General features: G+C 36.9%; 1 long non-coding RNA gene across 2 annotated transcripts; it reads left to right on the top strand.

The window, feature by feature from the left end:
- Positions 1 to 16,051: 16,051 nt before the first annotated feature.
- Positions 16,052 to 22,056, top strand: LOC147655979 (uncharacterized). 2 transcript variants are annotated; one of them, XR_015280698.1, is made up of 4 exons: positions 16,053 to 16,153; positions 16,294 to 16,401; positions 17,793 to 17,896; positions 19,915 to 22,056. It is a non-coding gene; the product is annotated as an uncharacterized LOC147655979 (long non-coding RNA). The 2 variants fall into 2 exon arrangements; XR_015280710.1 differs by lacking the exon at positions 16,294 to 16,401 and having other exon boundaries at positions 16,052 to 16,153; positions 17,709 to 17,896.
- Positions 22,057 to 24,005: the final 1,949 nt, after the last annotated feature.

The following is a 24,005-nucleotide window of genomic DNA, read 5'->3' on the forward strand; positions in this document are numbered from 1 at the left end:
CGAGCTCAGGCTCTAAACCCTTCTGAGCAGTGCTCAGACACCAACCTCCAGGGCATCTGTACCCGTGTAACCCAATTAGATTTTCTCACCTCTACTTTCTCATCTGAATTTTCTTGCAACTTTTTTAACACATGTTGATTTTGTCTTTTTCCTTCTTGAAAAACTAAGATATACCATCTTAGGAACACATCTCCTCTTTGGTCTTTCAGTTAAAAATTTTAGCCAAGTTTTTGACATTTAGGTCAAGCATTTCTTTAAAGGCTTGTCAGGAAGAAGAGATAAATGTATGCTAGAAGTATATATGGTATACTTCAGTTTCTCATGATAAAAAAGGAGGCAGGGGAATAACTTCACTACATCTTTTATGTCTTCAAATGCCCCAGGCTAATAAAATCAAATGCTTTCTTTAAAGTATAAAGCAATTTCTTAATTCATGCATTTGCAATGTTTCCAACATCATTAAGAAGAGATTTCTATGTCTGCCCTAAGTCACTGAGCATTTCCTTTATGTGACAAGGAATCTCATAGAGGAAAATAAATTAAGCTATACTCTTCAACAGCTAATCATACCAAAATGAAATTTCTAGAGAATTCTCGATACTTAGGTACATATTTTCAGCTTTATGCTCAGATATATCAGGCCTGCTAATAGTAACAGTAAATAAATGTTTAATTTTGGCTTTGTAAAAGGAAAAAAGAAACTTTTAAGTGAAGAACAAAGACATAGGTGTTAATGCTTGATCTTGGCAGGTAGAAAGAAGGAATAGCTCACTCAGCCTTATAAAAACACTGGGAAATTTGGCAATGGAAACAAACACATACCTGGCAGAGGGCAAAACCAGAAGAGAATGTAATTTCATAAGATGAATATGCATAAGATGAATTCTGCACTTAGAAAAATCAAAATGCAAAAAAGACATTTGAATTCTTTGAGCCTGCCCTGACTTTGTGTTAAAGGGCACTCAGAACTGTCAAAATATTCTTGGTATATAGTTATGCCAGTATTATCCATAGCTCTTCTTGTTAACAAGAACAGACTTTGATGACCAAATCTCTGACAAACTGTGTGCACCTGCTTGCCTTCCCTGTTAGGTACTCCCGGAGGCTTCTGCCAGTACTGGAGGTCTTTTATGTGCACAGCAAGCAGGCATGGCCAGTTGTGAGGCTGGACATCAGAGGAATTAATTTCTCAGACCTTAGGCCATCAAAAGGTTAGACTGCTGTGGCTGGATCTCATCCCAGTTACTCAACCAGAGGAATTGGTGCTTCAAAGCCTTACTCAGCAGGATGCTTGAGCAACTTCTGAGTTTCAAGTGTCTAACTTGAAGCCACTATTTAAGATGGGAAAGTTAAAATCATTAAAATCATTAAAACTCACCCTCCTTTAAGCCTTGCTAACTGGATCTTCAAAGAGCAAGGGCTCCTAGTAGTGCTATCAACTGAAGGCTCTTACTAGTGTAGTTATAATTTCATTTTTTCTGTAATGTATTTAAAATACAGCTACACTGATTATTCACACGCTTGTAATGACTGCTTTCCTTAATCAGTGCTCCCAAAAATATTGCATCTCGCTGTGCTCAGAGTTAAGCAGAAGGGAGGTTCCTGCTGCCACAAATCTTACAGCATCTCACAAGTCTTATTGGTGCAAGTCTCGGTGTCCCCTCTGCCAGCCTGTCAAAACAAGACAGAGCAGTAAGAGAGAAACTTCTAGCTGCTTCCCAGCCCCTGGGAAAGGATTACTGCTCTGCAGGCTCCCAGGTATTATGCAAGAGCATCACGAAACCCAAAGCTATGAGCCAAAGTTTGAGGTCGAAAGGCTGTCTGTGTCCTTTCTCACTTCCAAATTTTAGTGGACCTGAGGAGAGTCTGGCATTAGGCAGATGAATGCTGCTGGATATAAGTGAATTATAGGCCTGATTCCTCTCTTCCCATCAATGCACTGAATATCTTGCACTGCTCCTGTCCTGTGTTTTTGACCTGTGTGAAGGCTGAACCAGCAATTGTGTTACATACTTGCTTCTGATAGCTGGCATGTTGAGAGGAACTCGTAGACACCTGCTTAAAAAATGAAATAATTTTATTGTGCATACTAGAGAGGAAAGAAACCATCCCTTCCAGGGCACCTGGTGAATTGGCTTTCCTTTTCTTTTCTTTCTCAATTTCCTGAAAAGTAAACAGTGACACAGAGCTGCAGTCCTGTACTTGGGAAGTGAGGGAGAGAGCCAGTGGCAATCTGTGCTGCTGACACAGTGTCACAGTGCAATGAGGCATGTTGTATCATCTCAGCCATGCATCAAGGCTGGGATGTGCTCTAAAAAATTTAACTGCATGGAAGAGGGTTTTATAGCCTTTTGTTCTGAGGGTTTAACATTGGGTTGCACAAGCAAAACAATCTGTGTGGCTTGCCAAGTTATCAGCAGGGGCTCTGATGCATCACCACAGTGAACAGAATCTCCTAGAAGAGTCAGTAGTTTGGGGCTGGGTCTATTATGTCTCACACCAAAACAAGATTTTTATTGTTTTACAGGAGAAGGGTGGACTTCTGGCACTGTTCCAGTTTGCACATTGCCAGTTGTGTCTTCAGCTTGAGAGATTTCTGCATGTTCCGTGTTTGCTTCTAAGTAGAACCATATTCCTTGCAAATTTTTTACCACAGTTATATTTTGCTGCTCTGAATCTAGAAGTGTATGTAATACAACATATTTAATTTTAACTTTTCTTAAACTGGTATTGATTAAAGGTGTTTCAACATGTGCCAGAACTCTACATTCATCACATTATTTGTAATATTGGGGAAGATTGGAGGAGCTAAAGAAACTTCCCCAATATCACGCTGGTGGAAAAATCATAGAGGGAGAGAAAATGGGGATTTTTCATAATGTCCTGTGGCACAGAGGCTCTTCACCATCACAGTCCTTTGACACCTCATTGATGAAGACAGGAACAGTGTCCCTGTCCCACACTAGAGGATGAATTCGTGCCTCCCAGGCAAGGCTGTATGGGTCAGTGCAAATCCTGTTTTCAGACATTACCTATTTATTTCATCATTCTGTGCTTCAACTTGTCCTCTTGCAAAAAATAAAATAAAATAAAAATAAATAAGTAATAATAAAAAAGAAAGGCCACAAGATTCAACTCCTGAAAGTTGCAAAGTCTCATATCTCAACAAAGATTCATGAAGACACCCTTATTTCCCTTTGCTATGCAAGGGAGACACTGCTGATTTTTTTCTAAAGTTGTTTGTGCTCTAAAACTCAATTGGCCCTGTAAGGGTTCATACACAGGAACTGCATGAGGCTTTATCCATTAAATACATAAAGCACTTTGAGAACATCTGTTGTCAGACACAATAGAAGTATAAAGGATTAATTGTCACAAGGGCACCTGAAGGAGTAGTTTCAGTTGTTACAGTTATTAAATAGCTTAAAAAATGAAAAGCATTATGTAGGGGATAGGAAGTATTGTCCTTATACTTCAATAGTTCAGGCCAGTCAGAAAGATAATTTAAAAATTAATTTGATCAGCAGTCTAACCAGGGAGGATGTCACAGTGCAAAGGATTCTGCCCTTACATGTGGCTCCTTTGAGTTTCAGGAGAAAGTGCCAACTGCTTATGCTTATACAATACAGTTACATTTGTACAAATTGATTTACACATCCACAGGCAGCAAGAGCAGGTATTTGATGTCTTTTTTTGTCAGAGAGAAGCAAGACTAGACTGCTTCACAAAGCAAGATGAGCTGGGGTGGAGGTGACAGCAGGGCAGTGCCCTCACCAAGCAGGGATGCTCTCACTCAGTACCCAGACAAGAGGAGCAGAGCACATCCAGCAGCCCTGGCTAGACCCAGAGAGCAGTGCTGATCCCTCCCTAGCCCACAGTGATGAGGGAGAAGGCTGAGTCAGTGAAGCAAGGGACAGGTCAGCAAAGTGCAAGTTAACCTCTGTCTTGTGCACTTTTACCAGTGGTCTGCAGTGTCACATCTGAATTTACAGTATAACCTGTGTTTCACATAGGTCAGACAATCACTGTCATTGTTAGTGCTGGTTTTACCAAACCTCCTTCAGTCTTTTGGGAACCAGTATTTTTTGTAATAATAATGTTCAATTATAATGATAGTAAATATTAAGGATAGAATTGTGTTAATACAATTTTACACAAGGCCTTACTGACAGCTGTGTATCTAACTCCATGGCTATCTGCAGTTCTGCAGGCACTACACTACACCTGTGAGAAGTGGTGCTACTGCCTGTCTGTCTTGTTCTGTAAATGCAGGAATTGAGAGACTTCTCACAGTGCAGTGGCCTACAGGAGACTGAGATCTGAGCGATGTCTTTGGTGCTTAAACACACAGACATGATGTCGAGAGTCTGGACTGAGCTGTGACTGAATCCCAAAGCTGATAATCTTTTGTGGGAATCAGTAAAGGTAAGAATACTTTCAGAAGCTGAAAATAAGCCTCAGAAAAGAAAAAGCAGAGGACTTAGGGCTAGCTGCAGCTGCAAGGCCTGAAAATAAAGATGCAATAATACAATATGCAAGGACGTGAAACAATAGTTGAGTTTTTAGGCTTGGCCAAGATAGACCCTTAAGACTGCAGAAAAATGTTTACCAAGATAGTAGAAAGTTTAAGGTTAATAACTGAATATTGTGTATTGTCAATAGAAAGCAAACAAGCAGGCGTTGTTTGAGGAAGGGGTACATGTGTTTCTAGTGACTGAATAGAACAACTGTCTGTAAGCTTTAGCAATATGCTATTGGCTTAAAAACTTATAAAATATTCTGTAACAAAGGGATATTGAGCTGCTCATGGCAGATGTGAGCTTGTGCCATCTCCTGTACCTGTAGCTGAGACTGGTGCCCAAAATAAAAGCTCGTGATGTGTGACCTGGCAGTTCTGTCCCGTTTGTGAAAACTTAACTTGCAACAATCCTTCAAGGAAGTGTTTGTACCTTCAGGTTGCACAGCTCTTTAGAGATGTTTTTCATGCACACCCATTAATAACTTGGCATTTGACACACACCTGGTGACAAGAACTTTTCAATTTTTATGCTATTTTCAAAGACCTTCTGTCATTATATAAAGTCTGCCTTAACGTTACTGATACATATAAGATGCATTTATGAATGTTCTTGCATCAGGACCTGGCATTCACCTTCCTTACATTTCCTTTTTCTATCCAGATGAAAATTTTTATAGAACTGAAACAACCTCATCAGGAAGGATGTGAAACTCTCATACTCTCTTCTCATTTGCAGCCCCATCATGGAAAAGAGAGAGGTGATTTGGAAGGTCCTCAAGGACAAAGAGAAAGGACCCATGTCCTAGAAAGTCTTGCACTGGCTGGCACTAACAGGGCTGACAACTGGAAGTTTGAATTTGCTCTGAAAATTTGGGTTGTGTTTGTTTAAAGTCTTCACAGCCACAAACTCTTGTTTCTCTCTCATCCTGAATATCCTTGTACTCAAGTGGCAATGTCAAGAGGTAAGTCTTAGCACTGAGAACACAAAATCAAAACCTTCTGCTTTGATCACTAAGCTTTCTCCTCACTTTTAAAGTCATTCTTTGGAAAGAAAGGACAACTGAAGTATTTGCAACTCTCTTGCTTTGTGTTCTCTGTATGTAATTGAGAAGATTAACCTGTAATGGTAAGGGAGCAAATACATCTGTTTTACCACTTGACCATTGACAGTTCTGCCTGATTTTGAAATTCAATCTATAAATTAATTTTGCACTTTAACTTTCAGGTTATTGTTATGAATCTCACTGGTACTGGAAGTACATATTTCAGCAATTTTTAATACTTCTTTATGACTGAATAACTGCTGAAACCTAACTCTCCAAATTTAGAGTTATCTGTGAGATCTTACTGGTCAAAAGTGTGTTAATGTAGTAATTGATAACCTCTCAATTACTTGCTATCATCTTTTCTGAATTCCAATGGTAATTAAATGAGAGGGGATGCAATTACACCTGCAGCCATTTCCTTTAGTTCAAAGGGAGCCCTAAATGACTAGTGGAAGCTCTTGTTAAAAAAAGCAAAGTCCTGTTCCTACACCTCACATTCTGTCTGTGTAAGAAGAATTTTCTATCCAATTATGCTTTAATTGCTGTTGCTGTCTCCTACTTCTGTAAGGAATTTATGTAACAGTGAAAATTAACCTCTTCATCAGCATAGTCCACTGTTAAATCTTGAAGCAATATTAAATTTCCATCTGCCTTAGTATTAAACTTTTGGTAGAATGAACAAAGCAATGATATGTTTGGTTTTGTGCTTTGGGTGAAGGACAGGCAAGTCAGAGTGGGAGAAAGAGTCCAGTTCAGGCTGCAAACCAGCAGAACCTGCCTGATGGTTGCAGTTTAAACAAACAGGAATATTTTTTTTTCTTTTTAACTATTTTTTTCAGAAAACTGACATTTCTCCAGCTTCCTATTTGCACCTTTTTCCTGTGAAACTCCCCCACTAGAAAACTTTGCTCCCATTGTGTGTAATCGTGCACACACCTCCTCAGGCACATGATGCAACCAAAAAGGATGCATGAATGAGGGCAGAAAACTAAAATGCACGAGTTGCTAGTCACAGTTGCTAACCACAGCAGTGAGTTTTCTCCCTTTGTAGCTACTAAATCTGCATCACTAGGCCTCTGCCCCCATCCCCAAGAGCTCATTTCTCTCTGTACTGGAGATCCCACCCCTCTGATTTACTTCATAAAGTCACAGAATTTTCTGAGTTGGAAGGGGCCCTCAAGTATCACTGCTGAATTAATTGTTTCTGCTCTCCAATGGAAAGGTAAAGGCACCTCTGGGGAGGAGAACTGGAAATGGCAATTTATTTTTTGTTTACTGGCCTTTCTGTATTTACTGTTGATTGTGCAAACAAGTGAAAATAAGACCCCTGTTGACTTTTTGGCCTACTTCAGTAATGGACATGCAATCCTAATTTAGTTCCAGACCTAGAACCACAAATGTTCAATAGGAATCCATGGCTGTGTCAAATAAGGATAATATTTCCATCCTAAATATTGATAATTAGCTAATAAAAGTTGCTAGGGAAAGGAAAAATGATAAATAGCTTCATTGGGATGTCTGAGGTATATGTATCTAAATCTGCATATTGACAAGACCTGTTCCTGATACAAGGAAAAAATAAATCATCCAAAGTTTTAGGTTTGGATCCTGTGGGGAGAAGGGTCATGATTATTTTTCTGATTTGGTTTTGTTGTTTGGGATTTTCTTGCTTAAAACATTGCAATTAAATAGAGGAAATTCTATGTGGTGATTTTCTTGTTTTTGTTTTTTAAATCCAGGTGCAGAAACTACAGCAATTAATATTAATCTGAATTTGATTATTTGGCTCTTCAGCTTTTCATTGGATTATGTTGACTTTGTAATTTGATTGCTACACAGATGTAAGCTGTGCTGATTACATTAAAATATGCAAAGGAAATTAAAAGTATTACCAAGTGAAGTTCTGAAAACAGTTCTTCCTTGTTAGCTGTGAAGACTTCCTTTTGGGAAGAGAAAAGCAAAGGAAATGAGTGATTGTACTATAATGCCAACCACTGAGCTACAAATAATCCATCTACATGGATAATAGGTATTGAGCCTGTAATTCTTTGTTTCTGGAATAATATGTTATATAACTAATAAAAACTTAACAGACATGAGCTCTATGATATGCTCAAGTGTGATGAGTGAGATGCAGAAGGGAAGGTCGAGCATTAGGCTCCTGCAGTACTTCTGAAATCAGCCACACTGAACCTTGGCTCAGCCAATACCTGGTGGCTCCCAGCTGAGTTCTGTGGCCATCATCAATCTCACAGTGCTCTTTGAGCAATATTTATTTGCAGAGAACTGAGTAACAAGGAGGATCTTCCCCTTCCTGTTTTGTGGCCACCAAAAGCTGCACTTGCCTCTCCACTGACTGCAGCAGTACCCAAGTGGGTTTCTAATATACATAAATTCTGTGTCTGATGGGACACAAAGTAAACCATATGTTACTTCCACATGTTATTTTGAAAGCATTTGCTGATCCTAAGAAAGTATCATAACTAAAAATTGAAATGAGTGTTTTCCAATTTTATGTACAGAATGAATTTTCATTCAAACAAATTAATTCTTCATTAATATTTATTTTATCAACTTCAAGGTTATATATTTTCCCCACTTTTTCCACCAACTATTCAAGTGCCTCATAAGAGAGGCAGAAATAGAAAATACAGTGGAAATTTTAAATTTTCTACTGTTTTTTTAATTAGTCTGAAAAATTGAGGGGGAAAAACCAACAGTAGTAATAATAAAGTTCACCTTAAAGTTTTCCAGACAGCTCTTCTCTGTGACTGAATTTGGAAAGGAAGGTGAAGCCTGAGTTGGAAGTTTGAGTCTACCAGTTTCTTATTGAAATACTCCCATTGATTTTAGAATAGCTGCTCACAGAGCAACGTTGTATTCCCCATATTAAATCCCAGTCTCATTGAGGAAAAAAGCACAAAATGCATTAAGATATCCAAGATATGTTTCCAGTTTGAAGATCTGTATTTCAGGGTAACCTGAAGTACAGCCCTTCCTCTGCAGCTGTGGGAGTTGCCTTGTCAGTCCCACTGCACACAGACATCCTCATCCCTTCCCTGGGAGAATAAAAAGGAGCTGCACTTTGCAGGCAAACTGGAGTGACTCTGGTAGCACTTTACCCACAGTGAGAACATCTAGAAATCTGACACTAAAACTAACAGATTTAATGTCCTTTTTTCTGCTCAAGCAATCCCTTTAGAACATGTTTTAAGCAACTCAATAAACAAATGCATGCACAGACTTTCTAATTGCTTCTACAAGTTCCTCTGATGTCTAATATTGTATTAAACCATGGTAGCAGGATTTCAGTTACTTATGCAAAAATCACATCTGCAATTGATAGAAATATTTATCAGTGTATTCACTAAAATGAAAAACCATTGAAGCAAGTAATAACATTTAAAACAAGTCGGAAAGCACAAATGAAAATGAAGAATCTGAATAATTACACAATATGCAGTGCAGAAAAAATGATATCAGAATTCCACTTCTGTTTCAAATCAGTAACACTGAAATGTGACAGGAACTTGATGATGGTGTGTAACTAAAAATTTAATCCAGTCAAGATATTTTTGCGACACATTCATAGACAATTGAATCTTTGCAATTGTTTCTTAATGAAAAGCAATTGGTTTCTGGAAATAATTAGCTTATTTTATAGCCACAATCAAATAACATATGGAACTAGACAAGAGTCTTGTTTCCAAGTTAAACATTTTCATTTACAACATAAAGAGAAATAGAGTATTGCAGTATTTCATAATTACTTCTTATCAGCTTTAATTTGTGAGTGGATGTGGTGATAAAATCCTAAAGGTTATTTGCTAAAAGTGCAGAAAAAAGGGAATTAAATAATGTAAAATAAAGACCATGGAATGGCCAATGTACAGCAGGGTAATGGTGAAACAGGAAGAATGACTACTGAGAACAATTCTAAAAGAATGTTTTTCTGTTCTTAAAACATACTAAAAATGAATGTTGGTTTCTCACCACCTAAAAACCCCTGAGAGAAAATAAGAGATGCTGAAATGCATTTCTGTGTTGAATGTTTTGTGGTTCTTGAAAAACATGGAATGTCATCACCTCACACATTATGTCCTAATGTATAAAGCTGTATTTCCTGCTGACATCAGTTGTGACAATTTCTGTAAAGTTATCATAAAACCCAAGAGGGAAAACTTTGAATTCGTTTACTGCAATCTCTACTAATCCTGACTACTTTATTGTCTTGTGTTGTTGTTTTATTTTTATTTTTGTTTGTTTGTTAAGTTTTACTGTTTCCAGGAAGATATGGAAAGAATAAATGGAAAAACTTTTCAGAGGCAAAGAATCTTTATCTCAGAAAGCAGTAGCAAGACATTAAAAGGAGAACAAATTTAGGTTAGATACAGAGATGTAGCATTTAATTTATGTGAACACACTGGAAATGAGCTTCTCTAGATAATTTAAGGAAGATTCACATAAGCCAAAGGATAAGTAGGTTTTAAAGATACCATTTGTCTGGTCATAGCTGAGACACAGGCACTGCAATTTGCTGCTAAACTCTTGAATGTTTAGCTGGGATTTTTTGATTGCTTGTTTTTGGTATTTTGGAGTTGTTTTTTTTAGAGAGGGAGGTTTTGCTAAAACAGATTAAAAATTGTGATTGGAAGCAAGACAATGAGTAAATATCATGAATGTTTATTTTAGAAGTAATTCTGCCACAAACATTTCCCTGTGAGAAAATAATAGTGCCGTGCTCTTACTGAGGGTTTCTGAATGTATAGAAAGTATGCATAGGAGGCACAAAGGCAGGGATCCTTTGCAGAAGAGGACGGGGGTTTTTATTATTTCTGGCTGGCTTGTCTTGATTTTATCTCTAATTCTCTTTCAAACACCTACCCTGCATTTATTATTACTAATGCTGCTTCCATCAAGATGAAACCCACTCAGATGAAAAAAACAGAAAAACAAAGCAAACAAAAAAACAGAAAAACAAAACCACAAAAACACAAAACCAAAAAAACAGCCAAAAGTAAATCCTTCAAATTACTGCATCTTAACTTCAAATCTCACCCTAACTTTCATGGTTTAATTTTTTCTTCTTCATGAAGTATTGTCAAAGCACATGACTGGTAGAAGCTGGGGTTCCTACCTGGGGTGGGAATTCAGAGTCACATAGTTGCTCAGAAGGTTGAACTAAAGAATTTTATTCAAGAAAACTCTGCACCAAAGATTATTTTGCAGTGGCAATGCAAGCAATATTGACAGACTAGTCAGTAGCTGCTACTGCAACTGCATATCCCCTCAAGTGTGAGAGTTATCCATAACCATATATTTATTATTTTATAGTATGAACTAACACAAATATCTGCAATTTATTTCTTTACAGACAACATTGAATTGCTTCACTCTTTCACAGAGCTCCGAATGTTAATTTGGAAATTTACTTTTAACCAGCTGGTGCAAGATAAGTTCCTGGGCATCAAAATTCAATCATGTAACTTCTTCCTGAAAGCAACAGTTTCAGAATGAATCTTAAAGCATCTTCCAGGTGACTCAGCTTGAGCCTCTCTGCTGCTGAACTGCTGGTTTTGCTGTGGTGTGAGCAAAGCACAGAAGGTTCAGGGTCTTCCCTGAAAACATTCTGTAAAGGTCTTTTAAAATGTCCCCTGGCTGAACATTCCTCCTCTTCAAAAATGCCAAATGCAGCAACAGGGTGGCAATATGGTGATTAGTTGTACCTTTCTATTTCACAGTAATGATTTATGAAAGGCATTTACTTAACAAGCTCCTTTTGAAGCTTTTGTACATGATTGCAAATGACATGTGTGACGTCCAGCAGTCCTTTCTTTTGCATAATGGTCACAGATTATACTCAGGAAGAGTAACATGGAGGTAAAGTGACAGCTCCAGTCTCTTAATGAGAAGTTTATTAAGAAACTAGGACTGATTATCAGTTGCAAATTAACCATAATGTGAGTAATCAGCAGAGACATCACATTGGTGCAAGAAAAATGATAAACAGAAGAATGTTCATCCTTATGTTAATCAAAAAGTACCTACAGCTCATTGCAGAATGTCTTTTCTAAGAACCTGGGGAGACAGGGTTTGGAAATACGTTTTGGAAATTGCATTTGGTGAGATCACTCTATGTACCTTTAGACTGTATTTAACATGCCAAAGGAATGTGGCTTTTTTTTTTAAATAGAGACTCAGGATCTCTATGATAAAGCTAGAACTGAAATATATAAAAGCTTGATTGTATTTTTGGACCTCTAGACTAGACTGTGGTTTTGAAGAAGTAGAGGAAAAAACCTGAATTAATTTAAAAACATTATTTTTCTAATTTCATAAGGTAATTGTAAAATTGATGCAAAATTCAAGCCACAGTAATCAGTCTCATAATTTGTTCTGAAAAGGATTATAATACTATTTTTAAGCATTAAGTAGTATGAATAGTTTTTGCAAACTGCACACTGGGGTTCAAGCCTCAGACCTGAAAGGAAAAGGCTAGTCTAGGAAATAAAGTTTACAATTATGTATCATCCAAAGCACAGCAATAAATATGAACATAATAACAACACAGATATTGCTATCTGCATGGCAATGTGCCAGCAGCAGGAATTCTGACACAGTCATCTTGTTTTGTTTTTATTGGTTCTCAAGTGCACTTTGTTCCACCACAGGTAATTTCATTCCTTTGACTCCAGTCCCCCAGCTCATCTCCTTCCATGAAATATACTGATTTTTCTTTTTCTCTGGCACTTCCCACATCATCTGAAAATACCAGTGGTATCACTTGATCCTTTTTTTACCATTTTGCCAGTTTCATTACTGAAAGAAGAAGCTCAAACTTTCCTCTCCTAGAGAAACTTTTACTATTTAATACAATCCTTTGCCAACACCTCTCCCACATTTTACTCATGGTAACAGTGCTCTGCTGAAAAAAACTGCTTGACTAACAAATTTTCCTGTGACACATATCTAATAAACATTTTGATGTTTTTAAGCTTCTGATTTTTGCTTTTGCTTGGGGTGGGAGGGCTGCTTTTTTTTTTGAAGTTTCCTTATTTTAGATCGCTTTCATTTAGTCACTAATGTATGTAAGATAACAAAATAGTATAGGAAAACATCTTTGGTAAAACTCTCATCATTTTATCCCAATTTTTGTCTACAGGCATGTCTTTATCAATCTTTCCCTCAGTGTTTATTCCAAAGGCAAAATCAGTGACTGGCTCCTGTGTTTTGTGATGGAAATTTTTCAGTTAGATTTTTTCCATATATATATATATATATATATATATATATATATATATATATATATATATAGTGTTATTTGGAAATACTTTTCACTTGGTATGTTTCTGAGTTTGATAGGGAATAATTGACTGTGTCTCCAGTATCCTTTTTTGTGCCAACCATCCAAAATCAAACAATAGATATCCTGAATATTTTGCTAAGCTTAATATGACTAAATCACCTCAATATTTTTTTCAGAGAGCTGAGCTCTGAAGACATATTTCTGTATTGCCTATTTCAAACGTCACAGTTATTTCAAGTCCAGCCTAGGATTTCCATTGCTATCTTTGTTAAAGGGAAATTAACTTTTCTTCTGAAATGACAGCTGTTTGTTCCACAAAGAAATATCAAAATAATATTTTTTCCCAATTGTGGCCAGATGTTTCTCTAAGACACTTAAAAAATAAATTTTTAATCCATAAAACAATTTGTCCATGCATATTTCATCCCATTCTAGCCCCAAATCTGCTCATTTTAATCAGTGTTCATTTGTATGACGCTTAATAGCATTCAACAGACCCAATATGTGACTTGTATGTGGGACAGTTCATTCTTAAAAAATAGATGTGAGAGTCTCCAGTGAGTGGAGATCTGATAGGCAGAAAAACATGCAGCTAGCCCTAGGCACTGAAACCAGCTAGATACATGAAATATTTACTATTTCTAGTTCTGTGATGTCTAAATAAAGTAACTGCATTTTAATTGTTGCAGGATTTTCATTTCACAATTCCCTTTTGCATCAGGAATCGATGTTTTCTCAGCTCCCCTGACAGTTCTGTGTCAGTGACTCACATTTGCACACCTGCTGAATCAACAGGGATCACCATGAACTGCCTTGATCCAGAGGTCTCAGGAAAGCAGGAAAATAGGAGAGGGAAGCTGGGGCACAAAACCCACAGGAGCCTGCAGCCTCTGGACACAGCTGTGAGCAGTGGGGAACCCAAAAGGGCCAAAGAAGAAAGGAGACAACAGCACTGGGAATATTGCAGAAGGAATAACTCAGCCAAAGGATTAAGCAATTTTAGTGGATCAATGAGAAAAAATTATCAGTTTACAAATTGTAATACCAAATTTATGGTGATAAAATGGTCTAACAACATGTAGAGATTTGTGTACCAAAAGAAAAGGAGGAATTGGAACATGGGATTCCTTTTAAGGCCTTTGAAATGATATTATTTTCATTATCCATAAACAAGACACTGCTGCAAGCTATGATTCTTATTCTGTCTGATACCCATCCTATCAGAGGCTGGTGTAAGCTCAGAGGAGATCCTTTGTGCTCTCCCTCATCCTATGAACACTTCTGAAAGTCCAAGTGCAGATTAAACTCATAGAGCAAAGTAAACACAACAGCACCAAGGTTAGAAGCCTATGTTTCCTCCACATCAGACAGGGATAAACACAGCTCCAGTTTAACTGGTGGTTCTATGAAGGCAAAAATATTCATAATTTCATATGACACAGATGCTGATGCCACACCAGGCAATAGGAAGAATTATTAATGTTTTTAGCAAATTCCTTCTAAGCTTTCAAGTATTTTTGCAAACTGACATAATGTGGATGGCCTGCCACAGGAAAACAGAATTGTCCTATTCAGTGATCTTAATGAGATGTCAAAGGGTTAATAAGAAAATTAATTTATCTTTTTAAGCACAAGAAGTAATTAAAGTCTAAGGGAAATCTGTATCATAATTGAAAATGAGTAATGAGCAAGTGGGATGTGGAGGAAAAATGAGTTTGGTAATTAAGACAGGAAGTTCAGTATAACAAGAAGGAATAATGTATTTGTCACCTATGGCACAATTATATCATGCTGATATTAAGAGGGAAAGCTTAAGCAGAAGCAGAACAATAGAGTTGGTAAATGAGGAGGTATTAGATAGTGACACTGCATCCTCAGCTAAGGAAACTACTTCAGGGACCAAGAGTAGGTAGGCTCCTGATAGCATCAGGGCTTTCAAATTAATGGGACTGGAATGCATTAAAAGGGATTGAATAGTAATTGTATTACAATTTATATTAAAGATCCTGAAGTTATTAGTTCTTTGAACTTTTGAAAAAGGTTCCTGAATTGCTCACCAGGAACACCTCTGCTACTATTTTAATAGGATGGGCCAAAGTTGTCCCTGGTATCTTTCCCTCAAAGTCAGTAGAGACCCCAGTGGTGAATCTGGCTTATTACTTCCTGCATTTCTTATCTGAATTTTTGCTCTGAAAGTCTGAAACACTGTAAAAACCTCACATCTCTAGAGGCATCTATGAGGTTATAGCCACTCAGAAGGTACTAAAAAACCTTTTGTATCCTTCACTTTCCATGGAAATTGATGTCAATGATGCCTAGGTGTAATAAAGACATGAAAGAAATTAATTGGACTGAATTCTAAAGACAATTCTTGTGTTCAAACACATAATATAATTTACTTTGTTTCTTAAGAAGGTATACTTAAGCCTTATACAACAAACCTAAAATGAGATCTGCAAGCACTCTTTTACAGGCAAAGTATTGTTAAAAGAATAAAAATGCAGAAGCATACATAAAAACCAAGATGTTTCCAACCATCAGTTTTCTTGTAAATATGAGAGCTGTTGTCCTTTTAGAGATGAGAGAATGGTAGGTAGCACTTAAGTTGAACTCTGTGATAAAGTGTTTGCATATGTTCAAGTTCATTCTCCAGGCTTTTTATTTATATACATGCAATCTACAGATGCAATAACCACATTTTTCAGAGGCTTTGGAAAACAGTTCAAACAAAATTTGAAGTTTTGCATCAGGACTTGTAATCCAGATTTAATTATCTATAGAGACAGAGAACTCTAATTAACCATTATCACTTGAGAGCACCTTCCCCTCTATGAAATGTACTATTGCTGTTTTTCAAATCTGCACATGCTCTGGATACACATCTTGTGCCCTACACAGCTCTGCTCAAGGAACATGTAGCTGAACTGCCTCCAAGTTTACTCATTACATGTATTTTGTCTGGGAAGATCAAACATCAGCTTTCCTAAGAGCTGGGGAGTGATTTAGTCCTCTTGACTCTGCCCTTATTCGGAGATAGAAAGAGAGTCCCTCAGGAAAGAGATGCCTGTTCTGCCTTTCAAACACAGACAAGAATAACAAAATAAGAAATGGGCTGCAGCTGCTGTGTTTGGGAGCTAGCAGGGGCACCTGAATTAAATACCTCATGTTTCTAAAGAAAACAAGGGCAGCCTTGCCATTCACACTGACGCTCAGAGAGCACCGTCAGAGCCACAAGCAGGCACAGCAGGCCAGACTGTGCTGCTGCTGAAGAACAAAGTGCAGGTACAAGAGGAAGACTCTGTGAGGATATTGTATTGGCAGAGTTTTTGCTGGGGATAAAAGCTCTTTTTCTTCACAGCTTAATTCCACAAAAATTCTTTATTTCTAATATGCAAAGAATTTCCTATTAATTTCTCAATCAGCCATCTGACTGAAACCAAGCACCAGCATTTCTCAGTTTTGTCTCCGGAATTATCCATCTGGTACTGCATTCTGCTGATTGAAATGAGGATAATTTTGAACCAGTAAAGGTAAAATTCATACAACAGCAAACATGTAGCATGTGTTACTGCCTCTTGCATTGTCACAGAGTAGCTCAAGCATTGGTGCTTGGCTTTATTATCCCCTTTCCTGGCCTTGTACCTAAAGTACCTTCTTGCCAAAGGCACTCCAGTCACACAGATCCCTGTGGTATTTAGAACACCCCATATCATTCTGAACTGAGCTACATGGATGGAAAAAAAAAAAAACAAACCCAAAAAAACCCCAAAAAACAAAGAGGAACTGAGATGGTCCCCAAGGGGAAAAAAGGAGAGCCAAAGCAAAAAAAGTTCTTTATCACAGAAGGTAAAATTAAAACCCCTGCATATTCTTGGGGAGTTAAAGTCCTAAAGTAACCCAAATAATCATTTATTTGACTACAGGAAAGAAAAGGAAAAATTCATGTGATTAATGCCTCTAGCATTGTCAGTGGGAAATTCATGGCTTGCTGACTACCTAAATTGCCTGGCACACTGCTAACCCTGATCTTAGCTTTATCTAGGCAAGCACTTGTCATTAAAGGGGCAATTAATCTACTATTCTAATTTCAAATGAGGCAATGACAGACAGAAAAATGAGATGTGTCATTTAAATGCTTTCACATTCTAAACCAAGCAAATGCCATGATTTCACAATAACATCAACAAAAAAAAAAAAACCTCTTAGCAGGCAAATATTCATATTAAAATAAAGGATCTGTCTTACACACAGACTAGATTGTAAAATAACAGACAATCTACTCGTTGCTTTTATCATTAAAGTGGAGAAAATAGTGTTGAAACAGAAAATATTGTCAGGTTTGGGCAGAAACACAGTTTTCTTAATGACAAAATGTCTCTGGATGTAAAGCTTGCAGTAGCAAACTCCAGTCTTACTGGAGAAATCTTACTTCATTTGCTACTGATTGAGATGGGCTGAGAATACACTACATACTAGGAAGGAAATTCTTGAGAGTTTTTTTCCCGGTTTTATAGAATTTTTGTAACACTATCAGGAAACAATAGTGTTCAAATCCACTCATGGCTTAGCAAAGATGAGGAAATCTGACTTTCATGTCTGGTTCTAAAGGCACTCAGCCAGAGCAAGGAAATTATTTATCATATATTAATAACTTTTATTGGTTAAAGCAAAAATCAGATAGCAACAGGTTACTCCTTTCAAAAAGTGTACTTCTGTGCTATAAGGACCATGCAATTTTTGTGTGTGGAAATTTGTGAAATTATTTAATCCTATTCCTAATAAAGGAAATAAAGAATGTATGTTTAGTGACAAAAATAAAATTCTAGTTTTTCTGTAGGGATACATTTACAAGTGATCTTTGGTGACAACAGCAAATTACACATTTGAAGCAATTTACAAAGATATAACTGTGATATCTTAGTGTGGCACAAGGATCCAGCTCCTCTCTGGACCCACTGTGAACAGCCACAGAGGAACCTGAGGAACCACCTGAGATCAACCTCAGCCCTCTCTTCATCTCCTCAGGTCTGTGAATTCTTTTCCTGTTGCCCCCCTGTTTGCTCACAGAACTCTCAACACAGCCACAGAGGCTACTTCAACAAACTTAGTCTGCAACTTGGTTATACTTTCCTAATATGTCACTTAAAATTTTAGAAATTAAATTTAGGAAGTGTACTCTCAATAAAACAATTTTGTTCTTTGCATTATCTTGAAATGCCCACATTAATTTAAGTCTTCAAATACATGCATGAATTTTTAAGATTGTGTTGGGACAGGAGGTGAGGACTTGGCTACTTTTATCTGGAAAGGGTGGGCAGGATGAGATGTTATCCATGCAAGGTCGTAAGTGCAGAGATTTTATTCTTCCTAGAGGAAATTCTGAACATCCTAAAACAACCTCATCCTGAGCTCTAAAATCTACTTCAAGAAACCACAAAGTCTCTTTTTAGAGAGAAGGCAGATCTTTTACCAAGAATCTCATTCACACAGAGGTTATAACACCTGAGTACTTAAAAAAGACAGGGCCATTGTTCAGCTGTACTCTGGGTTATGGCTGGAGTTTGCTGGTGGTGATGCAGGCAGGATGTCTGTGTGTGAGAGGAAGGCAGAAGTCTGTGCATGATGCTGTCATTCATTAACTGAAAGAACATAGAAAAAATTGTCTACAAGCTGGAAAAAAGCCAGATATGGAAGAGAATTTGAAAAGGAGGACAGCAGAGTTCTGTAGATTTGCCTTTAACCCAAATAAACTGGAATGGAAAATTCAATGGGACTTATGCCCTTTATCCTCATTGCTCTTTTAAATTTTCTATCATAGGAAAAAAGGTTCCTTCCCAAGATACCCTTAGGAATAATAATTATAAACACAAATATAGATTTAATTTCATATCTTAAAAGATGCCTAGCTAAAGCAAATCCTCCTTTTCAAGTAGATTAACACATTATTTCATACTCTGCCTTAAAGGAAAGATAAACTAATCCTTCTGTAGGACATTATATTTGGCAAATCCTCACTTGATCTTTATTTTGTTTCCTGAACAAAATGAGTTATGTGTGTGCAAATTACTCCCAATTTTAGTTGTTGTTTATCTAAAAGTGAGTCTCTGCAACTTGTTTTTGTTTAGTTAATGATCAATTTTACTATCCAAGCTGTTGGTGGCATCTGAAAAGTGCACCTGTGAGGAGTGATGTACAAATGCAAATGAAGAAACACTCAGAGACAGAAAGGTCTCATCACACTGGCAACCTCGTTATTGCTACTCTGTCTTCATCATAAGATCTGCAAAATTATTTTTTGAACAGTGCTAGCAAGTAGTTAGGATATAACATTATCGTGAAATGTTGATAATTATGATTTTAATACCAAAATATAAGTAAATTTAGAGAAAAAAAAGATTAAATATTTTTAAAGAGGTGGAGCTATATCAGCAACATGCACAAATGCATGCAGATATGTGTGTATGTACATGCATGTACACATATATGTGTGTATATGCACATAAATCCATCTCCATGTATGTAGATAAATACACAGAGACACACACATTATGTGAGGAATATGTATTATTTTCAAATATATATTTTCTAATGGAAATCCTTTCCTACCGTTGCAAAACAGAAATTGATATTGCTTTAGCTAGAGCTTTTCTTGTAAGAAAATAATATATTACATGCATTTGCTTTTATGTTATTCCAGGCTTTCTTCACTACTACCTCTCCTTTCTCTAGCTGAGAGGAAAAAATAATGGCTGTGAAGAAACCACAAATAACAAATGCAAAACCTGTATTTTCTTCTAGAAAATGGGCAAAAGTGATTGTAAATAAAAGAACAATGTATATACTTAGATATATAGCAGTACTTATTCTCACAATGTGATCTTTCCAAATTTATTATTTCTGCAAGAAAATATGACAGGAGGAAGCCAGCTAGAAATAGATAATGGACTATCTTCAAAGAGGATCCTTTTATTCCTCATAACAGTAGGTGATAAATGGTTCCAATGTCAGTGCTTACCATTTTCTTCTTTTTTTCTTCCTTGCAGCATATCTCAAATTAGAGACTAATAGCCCCTCAGGATAAGATACCTTGACACAACTTCTTTCCATCTGCAGTGCCTGAAACCATCAAACAGCCATCACCAACATGAAATGGGGAAGAATGTAGATATTTTGCTCCTTGACAAGGGTTGTAATTTTTTTTTTAAGATTATTAAAGAGAAGGTATTTTATAATTACATTTTTCTCATAAATATCTGTTTGCTTAGGCCTCTTGCTTACAAGAATATTTCCTTGCTTGCTCTGAAGCTGCTCTACTGAACCTCAGAAAATGGGAACAGGTAAAGAGGCCATGTAGGTCTTGCCTGAAGATGAGGATTCACAGGGTTGTAGTTACCTATGTTTTACTTTCAAAAATGCCAACTGAACAACTCTCATCTCGAATTTTCACTTGAAATTAGTAATTAATGTGTCATTCTAGGGTTGTCCTACCTTTTGTAGAATTTTTAACCATGAGCAAAACCTCTTTGCAGTGAAGAAAAGGAAGGCATCTACTTGAAAGTCACAATTAAGGTTCGCTCACTCTTCAAAGTCTGAGCTGTCTCTGATGATTCAGATAAAGAGGGAAAATGTGCTGTTGAGAGTAAAACTGTGTTTCATGGCAGAACTCAATTGCTATGTATCTGCAGGCAAATGTATCTGCAGGCAAATGCATTTGCATTTTCCCCTCTCTTCCCTGACTTAGATGGGAGCAGGTTTTTCTTGCTTTGTAGCATTTTTGCCCAGACAAAATTTGTGCCTTTGGTGTTCATGATGTCATATTCTGATGCTCCATTTTTTATTGGCACAAATATAGAGAGCCAAAGTATGTAGCAGATTTTTTTCCCACTGATGCTTAAACATTTTTAATTTTTTCATATATTTTTAGCTTTATAGATTTTTAATATATAGTTGTATTTAGTTTCTAGTATTTTTCCTGCCCTTTCTCACATTTTAGAATAACAAGTGAACTCTTTCTAAGACATTCTTGAAATTCTGTTTACTTTTATTCTTAAGAAGATAATTTCGGACAAGAACACCTTATTTTCCATCAGTACTGAAGAGACATAAAAAATAGGGTAAGGAAGCTCCTGGACCAGCTCCAAGGGATTGACCCAAGGAGGGATTACTGGGGCAACTGATCTCCTATTGGATGTGCCTGCTAGATAAACTAATTAATAAGCATTATTAAAAATTGTAGAAATCCTGTATCATACATGCACATATAGCCATATTTGTGCACCTGAAATCTTTCATTAAAGAATTGGTTTTTATCTCACCACTCTTAATATTGTTTAGAAAGTTTTATCCTTTGATATCCTTTGATTCCAGGCAACACTAGGGTTAAGTTTAATAAAAACTTCTATTAGAAGATTAAATAGGTGAATATTTCTATGCAAGAGAGCAGGGGACAAATGAAGAAAGAGCAAACAGTTATATTTTGTTTCTCTGGGAACTTCTCAGTGCTTGATTGAAACTTTACTCAAAAGGAAGAGAATCAGGAAACACTGCAGTAAATCTGAAATCATACATTCTTAAACTTTAGGATTATTAGAAATAAATAATTCATCAGAAATTTATTTCCATTGCTCTAACTATGAAGACACTACTTTAGGTTACACGTGGGACAGTTTTGGATTGGAAGGTGGCTCCCTATTAAAAAGCACCTAAAAAAAATAAACACAACCTTTCTTAAACCCAAAGCATTTTTTGTACTGCACCTCCTATACATCTCAGGAAATTTCAATTGGATAATAGATCACTTTTGATAGAAAAAGGTGTTTTTCCTGTAGTTGAGACTACATTTGTCAAGGGAACTGTGCTCAGATTCCTGGAAAATGAAGAGCTGGACTGCAAGAAAGGGTCAACAGAAATACTCACCTTCCAATTACTGAATATATGTTCACTAAATAATTAAATATTTTTAAAAAACAAAAAAATTAGAAATGTCTGAGTCAAGTTGTGTTTCCCATATTGCCTGAGAGTAGCGTGTTTCCTTCTGTGGATGGTTCATCACCATGAAAATCTGTAATTTTGCACTGTACCGTATTGACCACAGATTACTGCTAGGCCAGGACAAGCATGCACTATGATATGGCATCTGCCACTTTTGATCTCAGAATAAAATGTGAGGTTGTTTCATAACAGGAACTCTTGCTGTCTTAAGTTCTATAGGGAGATAATCTGAATTTCTGGTTTAATTTTACCCTCTTTAGCAGATACGATATTTTGAATGGAAATAAAGAAATTATTCCCACAAACTTGATATTCTACAAGAAATTTGATTCCTTGATATCTGCTTTCTAAATGTATCTTTTATTCTCTGGGCAGATTTTAAAAAATTCTCCCTGATCAGCTACAAAAAATTTGTCAAAAGGTTCACAGAATGGTTTGTGTTGGAACTTCAAAGATCATGTACTTCCAAACACTTCCACTAGACCACGTTTCTGAAAGCCCCATCCAGACTGGCCTTAAACACTTCCAGGGTTGGGGTATCCACTAATTCTCTGGACAACATTCCAGAGCCTCACCATTTGCCATGTAGCTGTTGATTATGGTGAAACTTGAATGAAATCTGCCCTTTATGAAAAACACCATTGGAAATAAACTTAAACCCACCACATCTCTCATAAAAGTACTCAGCCCTCTTTAACTTCAACCATATGACCATCAGCAAAGGCAGGGTTTATCCTTTGAGATGGGTGCTTCTCTGAGGATCCAATTCTCTGTAATTTTGATGCCATTTGGCAGCTATGTAAGTGCAAGTTTGAAGACTTCAAAGGTTGCAGTGTTGCAACCATGCCCAAAGCTCTGTACACACAGATTGAAGGGTAATTCTATCAGTGTTTTATATATCTCTATAAACAATGTTAAAAACATGTAAATTGGGCCTATTCTATTCTCTAATTCACCTTTTGAAATATTTGCAGTTGCACTGCAACATGCTGCCTCTTATTTTTTAATGTAAAAAGCTCTAGTAAGTTCTACGGATTCAAAAATTTTTAAAATATATGTTTCATAAGTTATGGTGACAATGGGGAGATTTGTTTGTTTTTTGGTTTTTTTGTTTAGTATTTTTCTATTGCAAAGAGTAAGAATTTCCTTATTTTCTTTTTTTTTTTCCTTCTTTTTCTCTTCGGATCTTTACAAAGCCACTTGAGAGCAGAACATTTAATGGAACAGCAAGGAAATTCTGCTCCAGAGAAGTTGGAACATTTTTTAAATCAGTGAATAGTAACAAAGACGTCTGTGACTGTCTTTTCTACTGGGAGTATCAGCTTCTGTGTTTACACTTTTTCCCAGGAACTGCAGCTTGGTGATGTGTGCTGCTCAGAAACAGACACATTCTGTTGTTTTTATTGATAGCACTTGAATACTTTTTCACTTCCATATGGCCAAAACACATCGCAGATTTCTAGATCCTGCTGTGTGCACTGGGTTGCAGACCTAGCTCTGGTATTGTTTTCCTGGTGTCTAAAGCAACTCGAGCACATTCTGCACATGAATCAGGCTGTCCGTGTTGCTTGGCTGAGCTGGAGTGTGACACAGTGTATATATCAAACACAATTTAGATGGTGTGTTTTGAGATGTCGTTGGCACTGCAGCTAAGAACAATAGAATTTCCATAACAGGACAGAAGCAATGGTCCATCCAGTCCAGCATCCTGCCTGAGGGAATGGTTGCACGCTTCAGAGGAAAGCATGAGGCCTTGGCATGCTCACAGAATTTAACCATGGAAGGAAATTGCTTTTTGATTCTGTCTGTTGCTCAACTAACGCTACAAAGCATGAGCATAACTTGTCCCTGTAATTGTTATCCTACTCAGTGGAACTGTGTGTGATAGTCTAATTTATAAATGTCTGATTCTTTTTGGAATGTGTCATGCTATGTTTTGAGGGCTATTGTGAACATGTATGCAGTGTTGCTAAAATGAAGATTAACATTTTCTTTCCATTTATTTATTTTTTAAATGATAAAATATCCATCAGCAGGTGATGGTGTTGCAAAGACCTGTTTCAGTTCCATGCAACCCAACATATGGTCAATTAATTCTTTAAAGGATGGTTTACTGTCAGGTGTAATCAGTCCCTTTAGTTTA

This window comes from Cyanistes caeruleus, chromosome 1 (genome assembly GCF_971803275.1).
Source record: "Cyanistes caeruleus chromosome 1, bCyaCae1.hap1.1, whole genome shotgun sequence".
In the NCBI taxonomy this organism is placed as follows: Eukaryota; Metazoa; Chordata; class Aves; order Passeriformes; family Paridae; genus Cyanistes; species Cyanistes caeruleus.